The sequence below is a fragment of the Ovis canadensis genome, chromosome 1 (genome assembly GCF_042477335.2).
Source record: "Ovis canadensis isolate MfBH-ARS-UI-01 breed Bighorn chromosome 1, ARS-UI_OviCan_v2, whole genome shotgun sequence".
NCBI classification, from domain to species: Eukaryota; Metazoa; Chordata; class Mammalia; order Artiodactyla; family Bovidae; genus Ovis; species Ovis canadensis.
Window position 1 is genome coordinate 238,707,159 of NC_091245.1, and position 11,047 is coordinate 238,718,205.

General features: G+C 34.5%; 1 protein-coding gene across 12 annotated transcripts in view; it reads right to left on the reverse strand.

Moving 5' to 3' along the window:
• Positions 1-5,164, reverse strand: part of MBNL1 (muscleblind like splicing regulator 1) — a 218,475-nt gene extending 213,311 nt beyond the window's left edge. For 7 of the 12 annotated variants that reach the window (XM_069562589.1, XM_069562491.1, XM_069562448.1 and 4 more), the window contains exon 1: positions 5,027-5,148. The gene's annotated coding sequence lies outside the window, so the exon portion shown is untranslated. Of the gene's footprint in view, positions 1-5,026 lie in introns of all 12 variants that reach the window. The other 5 variants (XM_069562596.1, XM_069562667.1, XM_069562621.1 and 2 more) reach the window with 4 other exon arrangements.
• Positions 5,165-11,047: the final 5,883 nt, after the last annotated feature.

Below are 11,047 nucleotides of genomic sequence, written 5' to 3' on the forward strand. Positions count from 1 at the left end.
ACTAAAGGAAATGAGAAATGAATGATTTCAGAGGTGATACAGGATGGGTACTAGATCAACCTAGAACATCTTATTCAAAAGAGTAAGAGAATACTTACTCAAATAATGAGAGCATGTTGCAAGGCATCAGAAGTCAAAAAGAGAGGACTCCATTGGCTAAACGTGGACCATTTGAGCACCAAAATTATTAAGGCGGCAATGAACTATAGCCATTGAAAATACAGAAATCCATGAGTTCACACCAGTGACAGATAAACATAAGTTAATAATCAAATAAGTGGGAGAAAAGAGAGTTCTTTTGCTTACAGTAGAATGTGCAAGACTGATACGAATGTTCAGGAAGTGCTGGAGTTGAAAAATCATCATTTGGAAACCATTTTAGTACAGATTGCATCAGATAGCACTGGTTAATGCTAAACCAACACACGGAGCCGTCCTTATAAAATGGAGAAATTAGGCATCACCTTGATTAGATAGCCAAAATTAACACCCTCCATGTGGCATAGATGAGCATCATGTACCTCTAGATTTTGATTCCACCTGTATGTGCCGTATTCTAGCAGAAAATGCATAATCACAAGGTAATCATGAAAAAAATGCCAAATATATAAAATGAGGAACTATTAAAAATAAAAGAAAAAAAGTATGTGGATAAACTATATTCTTTAAAATTTGCAATTCCATACAAAGAAATGTTGAAATGCTCCAAATTAAGGAAGGCTAAAAAGATACTACAACTCAATGTGATATGCGACGTTGGACTGAATTCTTTACTGGAAGGAGAAATATCATAAAAGTTATTATTAGATAACCAGTAAAATTGGAATATGGACAAATATGAGATTAAAATATTTTATACATGTAAATTTGTGAAGTAGATAATTATATGTAACTGCTAAATAAGAAACTAATTTTAGTCATTACGCAGTGAAGTAAAGGGCCATGTTGTTTGTAACTTGCCCTCAAGTGGTTCAGAAAGAAAAAAATAGACATAGAAAGATGGAAAGAATGAGAACAAATTATAAGCAAATGGGGTAAGATATTAAGATTAAGTAAACCTAGATAAGGGAATAAGTTCAGTATACTGCTTTTATTTTTATAACATTTTTTGAGCTTGAAATTATTTTAAATAAATACATTTTAAGTAAATGAAGTATAACAAGTGTATCTAGTGAGCATTTTGAAAAGTCCATTGCCATAAGATATGTGATTTTATCTTACTGAGAAAGCCGCCTAATTGCACTGAGAATGTTTTTATCTCTTCACTAATTCAGATTTTTTCACTATAACAGGAAAAGAATAAATGCATCTGCTTAAATTTTTTCTTATGAAAAGTGAAACTAAATTTAACTAAGGTATACTTAAAGAAACATTCTACTATTTTTTTTTTCAGAATCAGAACAAACTGGTGATGTTTTTGACGATCGTATTACTACTTATATCGAAAAGAAGAATTCTGAGAATGTGGTAACAACTACATACATAAAAAACTAAAAGCTTACAATGAAATATCTGTTAAAGTAGAATATTTTTCTTTAAATTTGGATTTTAAAATGCGAATTTAGCATTTTCCTCAATAATACTGAAACATTAAAGCTTATTTCTTGTATATGCATAGAATAATGAAAAAGTAAAACTGGAAGCAATTTGGAAAACATCAAATATAACTGCCTGATTTTAGTTCGTGTAAAATAATAAAAATTATCAATGCTGCCAGGTAAGTGTTGGAAATACAACAATAATGCTCAAATAACAAATAAAATGCATTTTAAATATTTTAAAAATTAGCACTGTTTTAAAAAAGTTTATTGGAGTAATAGTTGACTTACAATAAATTAGTGGTGTTTTTATTTTCTACATTTCAGTGCAGACGTGTATAGTCGACTGCATTTAATATATCGTTTTAAGTGGGAGTATTCAGAAATATAAAACGTCTTGCCTTTATTCTTTGTATTTGTAGATATGGAAATGAGATACACATTCTATCTCACGGACAAAATATACTGACTACCACAGTGCATAGTTTTGGGAAATCAAGAATTTTCCAACTTATTTAGCACATAGCTTTATTAACAAAAAAATAAATATGAATGCACTACATGTGATGCTTTTCTGGAAATCATATATGTTAAAAATAAATAGAAGATCAACATATGTAGGTGGATACAAATTTGCTTTTAAAAGTCTGACTCACAATACCTAGATTTAGAGAATTTTTGTTTCTGAATTTAAAACATGCCATCCTTCTTAGTTTGCACTTAAACCATAACCTCTTTCAGGCAACAAGCTTTCTTGTGTCTATTTTGGGGAAATGGCCCAAAGAAGGGAAAGCAAAACAAACAACAAAGAAATATTTCTGTGTTTCAAAAGTCCTTTAGGAAATCCAGTTATCTATATCAGAAACAAATAATGTTGTTTCAAAGTAAAATTATTATATGAAAGATGATATATTCGTCAGGGTGGGATACAGTCTTCTGTTAGCAAGTCATTCTCTTCTGCAGGTGGGCAGTTTTGGGACATTCATAGTGTGAAAGAGAGATATAGCCAGGGAGTTATGAGATTAGTTGGATCAACCCTGGGTTTCAATCGACTGACAGGTCCTCAGCAGTATCACCCACAGGTCATATAGTCAACTGTGTCTTATTAAGACAGATATAAAATTTCACAATGCCATACAGCAGTCATTCAGTTTTAACTTTTATTCGACTCAGTGAAAATTGATGCCTTATGTAGTATGTCACATGAATATAATTCTAATGAAACATAGTAAAATATGTGTCTATAGTTTAAAAGTCAAAATTTATGTTTCCCAGCAATAAATTATTTACAGTATGATATCTACTTTCACTTAAAAATTTTGGATGTGGTTGTTCATTGGTCAGTTGCCAAGTCATGTCCAATTCTTTGCGACTTTGGCTGTCGGGGGCAAAGTCTGAATGTTTTATGTAATGACAGTGGTGAAATAAAAAGTCTATGTAATGGAAATTCCCTGGTGGTCCAATGGCTAGGTCTCCATGCTCCCAATGCAGGGGACCCGGGGTTCAATCCCTGGCCAGAGAATTAGATCCCACATGCCTCAACTAAAAAAAAAAAAAAGATCCCACGTGCTGAAACTAAGACCCAGCGCAATCTGAATAAATAAATACATAAATATTTTTAAAAGTTAATAACAAAAAAAGCCTATGCAGTGCATCGAGCTGTTTTCCTAACAATGCCAAGAATATCCCCTCCAACTATCTGCATGACTTATGCAAACACAGCCAGATACGCACTGACTTTTTTTTCTGTAGGTATAATTTTCTTAAAGGCAGAAAATAGTCTAAGCTTATTTTCCGTAATCTAGGACGCGGCTGTTCGTTCAGAGACTTTAATAATTCTCAACAACAACAACAACATCAACACATCTGTCTTGCCAGCAAGATAGCATTTTCCCTATTTATTTAGCCTTCATTTGCATTCTGAATTACAGCAGTGATCAATTTAGATTCTAATTTCCTTGGATTATGTTTTCTCTTTGTTGTCATCAGCTATTCAGCGTAACACCGCACTATGTATAGTATACACACAGCACATAATAGTTCATGATGTCAAAATATCTCATACTTAAAATTCTGGACACTTAATAATATTTCCATCATTTTTTTTAATAGAGAAGGGCATTAAAAATTATATTGTTGCAAATAACATAAGAAGTAGTTGTATTTAATTGATGTGTGATACATAAAGATGAAGGTGCATAATCTTAATGGTTTTCTCACAACTATCAGCTTAATTTAAAAATATTAATTAGTTAAGAATGTCAAACTTTAGTCAACAGTTTACTTCCTGAATTTATAACACGATCAATCTGTTTTTGTTTCTTTTTTTTCTCCTTATAATCAAAAGACAGCAACTCTTGTTACCGCACTTGACGTGAAAACGGTTTTTTTAAAAAAGCTTTTTTCCAGGTAATGTAGTAGAACCAGTATGACAGTACTGTTTACCAAAATAGTAAAAATTAAATCCATTAATTGACTGAACAGCATAGACTTTCTCTTTTGGAAGCCATGCTATTATTCTAACTGAAAAAGCAAACCAAGTATTATTATTTGAATATATATATATGTTAACTATATGTGTGTATAAGTGCATTTTTCTTTTTAAAGATGTATTGAGATAAATTGTAATGATTTTGGCCAAAGTACATGGAAACCAACTGCTTTTAAAAGGAAGATTTTAAAATTGTTGTATAAAGAATACAATTGCATTAAAAACAATTAATTCATGTTAATATGTGTAAACATTACTCTAATTGGGACAAGCAATTGGAAAAAAATTACATTGTATTTAGATTACTTTAGAATTTCCTAGTGAGATCAGTTTCAGCTCAGTTTGATCTCCAGTTACAAATCATAATGGTCTTTGTTTTAGTTCTTGCTCTGTTGTTAAGCATTAAACTGTAAACTGATCTTAAGACAAACATATTAGTTTTTTTTTAGATCGTATCATATACACCACAAATTGCTTTTCTAAAGTATTTAAATATCACTGTAATGTGATGATATGAAAAATAACACTGAAATGTCCTTTTAGAATAATACGTTTTCACAATGAGTAAACAAATGCAAGAATATCTTTTCCCCAGAAAATGTTCAACTAATAATATGCAAAATTAACAAACCAATATATGTAGGAGAATTTACTGGAGCTGGGAAAGAAAAAAGTTCTCAAAATTTATCATTAATATAAAAATTCTTTTAGTGTAAACTGTGTACAAACTTATGAAGAAAGAGTATATTTAACTTTGCAGTTAAAATAATTTAATGGTCAATGAGAACTTGTAAAATTTCCAGCTTTTTAAAGATTGTATGAAATTGAGACATTGTAAATTTACTAAGCATTTTCATTTGAAACATTGACTACTCACTTGAGAGAGAGATCCGGTTTAATTTAACTTACTTTGTAATCTGGCCAGTATTTAAATTTGTTGTTCTATAAGTAACAACCCAAATAAAATAAAAAATAATAAGTAATACTTTGTTCTTACCTCTATGTCTTATTTACAGTTGCTTGTTGGGCTGCTTAGAGAACTGAATTAAACTAACAGCACCTCAAAGAACTCTGTTCTCTGCTCTGCTCTGCTCTCCTCTCTAGACACATTTTTTTTTTTCCCCTCTGCAAAGTGATAGTCTACTGAAAGAGGAAGTTGTGAAACACCACAGTCATTATGCTTTATAAATTCTACAGAGAACAGAAAATTTTTCACAAAGCTTTCACTTGAAATCATGGTAACAGCCCATAATTGGTGTGTACACATATAAAATTAATGTATATAGTTATATGTGTAAGCAAATTTTAGAAAAGTTAAAGAAATTTATACTTAAGTAATGTTCATTTACATGAGGAAACATCTCCTCTGTGGTTAAATGAAAATCATAGAAAAACAGAAAATATTGCTCTATGTGGAAGAAATTGTCAGGCTGATATGTGAGGAATAAACTTACCTTTTCATAAGGCTAATTAATGTAAAGTCTTTGGAGTATGACCTAAATGCTAACCTGACTACAGACATTTTGTAAAAAGAAAAAAGTTCAGTAAACGGGCATTTTCCTGGAATCTGAATAGTGGTTTTTTTACCTAAAAGTTTTAAACTTCCTTTCCCATGAATGGTTGCCTGTTTCATATAGATAAAGCATTGCAAAGCTGAAACTGTTCCTTATTCATGAGCTATGATCTCTCTCAACTTCAGCCACAAGAATAAAAAACAGGTGCAGAGTCTGCAATGCTGTGCATTTAACTGGTTAATTTTCTAAGAAGATAGGCATTAATTAAAGATATCTCTGGGACAGTAGGGACAATATTTGAAAAAGGACATAAAAACAGTTGGGCAACACATATACTATTGCCAACTTCAAATAAAAGGAAATACTCGTATATACACTTCACCCAGGTTACTGGGTCATAGAAGCAAATGGGTAGCTGCAATTTTTATGTGGCGGTCCTTCCCACCTTCCCTTGCTGGTTGGGGAAGAGATAGGGGGTGAATTGCAAGAATAATTAAGAAATTATGCAGACCTCCACACATTGCAAGAACTGCTTTCTGAACTTTAGAAACTACCATACTCTCAGGGTATCACATGCTGCTTTACTTAACCTTATTTTCAAAGAGGCAATAAAAAGTAATTAGGGGATGATTAAAAATGGAAACATTTTCCATTTCACCTAAAGTCATACTTAATGTGAATTTGCAGTAAGTGAAAATAAATGAATAAACAACACTAAGAAAGCTCCCTCCGCACCCCCAGACGCTGAAATCAAACCAAATAAAAACTCCACCATAGAGTCATCAATAGGAAATTTGATTTAAAAAGTGACATACTTATAGAAAAACTTTGAAGAAAAAGTTATTATTGGTGTGATTAACATTGCTTAGATTCTATGTATTTTGAGAGACTTTAAATATTACTGTATGTGAGTGTTATTATAAAACATTAAGCCTATTTGTTGCTCAAAGACCCAGGTTTACTCCTGGAAGCACAGTGCTCAGTATCTCCGGATGATTTTAATGTGCTAGCTCAATATTTGTGTCCCTTTTACCTGGGTGGTAGATGTATATCACTATTTCTCTAAAAATCCTTTCCAGGCTGGTGAATATGTTCAAGGTTCCTCCATCTCAAAAAATCTCTGACTTTACTGCCCTATTACTTTTCTTTTTGAAAACGTTGTCACCATTGACTTCTTTCAATTATTTAAAATTTTAAAAAAATTATTTAATTTTGGCTGCACTGGGTCTTTGTTGCTTTGTGCAGGCTTTCTCTAGTTAAAGAGAGTTGGGGCTCCTCTGTAGTTGCAGTGTATGGGCTTCTCATTGCAGTGACTTCTCTTGTTGCAGAGTATGAGCTCTAGGGCTCACAGGCCTCAGTAGTTGCAGCACGTGGGCTAAGTAGTTGTGGTTCACGAGCTTAGCTGCTCCACAGCATGTGAAATCTTCCTGGACCAGAGATGGAACCCATGTCCCTTGCACTGGCAGGCATATTGTTATCCATTGTCACCAGGGAAGTCCTACTTCTGTCATTTTTTAAAAGCATATATACCAGAGGTATTGTTTGCACATTGTTGTACAACCATAAGGCTTCCCAGTTGGCGCTAGTGGTAAAGAATCCTCTTGTCAATGCAGGAGACAGACATGGGTTTGATCACTGGGTCAGGAAGAATCCCCTGAAGAAGGAAATGGCAACACACTCCAGTATTCTTGCCTGGGAAATCCCATGGACAGAGGAGCTTGGCAGGCTACAGTCCATGGGATCATGAGTTGGACATGACTTATCAACTAAACCACTACCACCATTATTCCATTATTTGTCTATACTATATTTTGTTTATCCAGTCATTCTCTAATGGATGTTTGAGTTACTTTCACCTTTTGGCTGTTGTGAATAATGCTGCTATGAACATGAGCATACAAATATCTGTCTCTACTTCCAATTCTTTTGTGTATATGTATGTGTGTGCATGCTCAATAGTGTCCGACTCTTTGCGAACCCCTGTACAGTAGCCCACCAAGGTCCTCTGTCCATGGGATTTTCCAGGCAAGAATACTTGAGACTGTTTTCATTTCCTACTCCAGGGGAACTTCCTGACCCATAGATAGAACTTGCATCTCTGATGTTCCCCGCTTTGGCAGGTGGATTCTTATATAGCTAGAAGTAAAGTTGCTGGATTATGTGCTTTTCTTTTTAAAAAATTTTTGAGGAACTTCCATACTGTTAAATCTTCCTGTCTTCCTTATTCGTCATGCCTCTGCATTCTGGTTTCTGTCTCTGCTGTGTATCAAGACTTTCAAAGTCATAGAATGATCTTGATACCAAATCCAAACGACAACTCAAAGCCCTGGTATTTGACCTCTTTGCAACATGTGCCACTGTTGACCACTTCCTCCTCCTAGAAGTGTTCTTTGTGCTTGAGTTCTTTACTCCACCCTCTCCTGCTGCTGCTGCTGCTAAGTTGCTTCAGTCGTGACCGACTTTGTGAGACCCCATAGACGGCAGCCCACCAGGCTCCCCCGTCCCTGGGATTCTCCAGGCAAGAACACTGGAGTGGGTTGCCATTTCCTTCTCCAACACATGAAAGTAAAAAGTGCTGATTATGTACCAATTGCTTCTTTGATTTTCGTACAGTACTCTTGCCTGGGAAATCCCATGGACGGAGGAGCCTGATGGGCTGCAGTCCATGGGGTTATTTAACAGTTGGATATGACTGAGTGACTTCAATTTCACTTTTCACTTTTCACTTTCATGCATTGGAGAAAGAAATGGCAACCCACTCCAGTGTTCTTGCCTGGAGAATGCCAGGGACGGTGGAGCCTGGTGGGCTGCCGTCTATGGGGTCTCATAGAGTCGGACATGACTCAAGCGACTTAGTAGTAATAGTAGTAGTAGTAGTATAGGGTTCCTCTAACTGTGTTCATCCACTAAAGGTTGGAATTTCTCAGGATTCTGTTCTGGGCCTGCCCAGATTTTTACCCACAATCTCCTTAGTATACATCCATGGTTTCACTAGGCAAATGTGTATTGCTCCCAAACCTGTTTCCAACCTAGGTATCTCCCTAAAGAAGTTTTGACCAGGGAAAAATAGAAGATCATTTTTACTTATGATCTAGAGGAAAAGATTTTGCCTAGAGGCAGTAAGATCAGCCTGAATTAATTTTCACCTCTATTGTTTAACTTTGGGCATGTCAGACATTATTTCTGAGCTGCCTTTCCTCACCCATAGAGTGGGACCTTAAATGACCTCCTTAGAAAGTTATTGAAAGATGATTTTCTTAACATTAAAAAAATTATGAAATAAAGATTAAATGCTTAACTGTACTTATAGTATAAAAAATACAGGTAAATCAAAAGACTATTCTATTTCCCTTTAACATGATTCTTCTCCCCAGAGGTAATCAGTGCTATCAATTTGATACATATTTTTGCAGATCTACTTCTTGCGCCATTATATATATGTATATTATATATATTATATCACATATGGAGTTAAATAGTTTTGTGGGTTTCTAAATGTACATAACATCATACTTATGCTTTTCACTGTGACAGTTTTTAACTTGAAAATATAACTTGGGGCTTTCCTAGCGGCTCAGTGGTAAAGAATCCACCTGCTAATGCAGGAGACGCGAGTTCAATCCCTGATCCAAGAAGATGCCACATGCTGCTGAGCAATTAAGCCCACGCACCAAAACTATTGAGCCTGTGCTCTGGAGACCTCGAGCTACAACTACTGAGCCCACATGCTGCAACTACTGAAGTCCACACAACCGAGAGCCCTTGCTCGGCAACAAGAGAAGTCACTGCAATGAGAAGGCCACACACTGCAACTAGAGAGTAGCCCCTGCTCCCCACAGCTAGAGAAAGCACACACAGCAATGAAGACACAGCACAGCCAGAAATACATAAACGAATAAGCAAAATTATGAAAAATACAGCTTGAAAATAGGGCTTCCCTAGAGGCTCGGTGGTAAAGAATCTGTCTGCAATGCAGGAGGCTTAGGTTTGATCCCTGAGTTGGGAAGATCCCCTGGAGAAAGGAATGGCAACCCATTTCAGTACTCTTCCCTGGAAAATTCCATGGACAGAGGAGCTGGGCAGGCTACATTCCATGGGACTGCAAAAAGTTGGACATGACTGTGCGATTAACTATTATTGTTATAGCTTGAAAGTATCTGTAAGTTATTCTTTTGAACTGATTCATATATATCTAATCCCTCTGTTGATAGAATTTGTGTAAATTCTTCACAATTAAAAATAGTGTAGCCAGTCAGCAGCATTATAAATGCCTCTTTCAAAGTTCTTGAAGTCTTTCTTTAAGGTAGATATGGGAAAGTAGAATTTTTGGAATGTATATACATTTGAAATATTAATCATCACTGCCAAATTGCCCAGTCAAGAAAAGCTTTATCCATTTGAGCTTCCAACATGTCCTGGTTTTTGGCTCTTTTTCTGGTATTTGATATACTTAAATGTTTAAAAATTTGCCAATCTGATGGACAAGAAAATGGTGTCTTAATATTTTTAATTTGTATTCTCTAATTACTATGGAGATTGAATGTATTGTAATGTTTGTATCTCACTTTTTAATTCCTGTTTTGTAAATTGTGTGTTCTTTCATCCTAGACATTTTATTGGATAACTGTCAACTTCTTATTGATTTGTAGAGTTGAATTTATCTTGTTTTGATGTATTGTCATCATTCTTCCTTCTTAATGCTCCAGTAATTGGCTACTGTAGCTTTTTGAGATGACTCTAATATTTGTTGATAATATGCTTGCTTTTTGGAACAATGAGATGACCCAGGTTTGTTTTGTACATTTCCTACCACAGGTCTGAGCTTACTCGTTTCTCTAAAGGACCCTGGTTCCTTTTAGTAGGACAGGGTTTTTTCAGACCACAATTGAGACCTTAATGGTGTTCATTGCTACTGGAGTTCATTGCTACTGGAGTTCATTGCTACTGATGTTGCAAGAGTTCGTTGCAACTCTTATCGCAAGCCTTAGAGTTGGTCAATAAAATGTTTGGTCTTTCTACATGCCAAGTAGCACACACTTGCAAGCTATATTTAAATATGTATTAGAGGTTTATGAGTCAATAGTACATCATATTTTGCATTAAAAATAAGATGGGAATAATGTGTCTGGTATAAGAAAATATATTTTAAAAGTAAAAATTGGACATCATTTTCTTATGAAAGTATATTTTGATAAAGGTAGTAATAAGTAACTGTCATAGCTTGCACTTAGAATATTCAAAATATTCTTCCAAAGAAATGTCAAAAATCATACAGACTGGAGAAATATACAGCTTTCATATTTTCCATTATTTTGATTCACAGTTATCATAAGACTCTCAATCTCTCAGTTTCCTTCATTTTTTCTTGCTAGTATACAATTACCGCTTAAAAGTAAGAAAGCATCTGTGCATATATCCCTGAAAATAGATTTTAATTAAAGCAAAATAAATGTATCCATGCTTTTAGCCACTATTTTTTTCTTAAGATATATTTTCATGGTCAC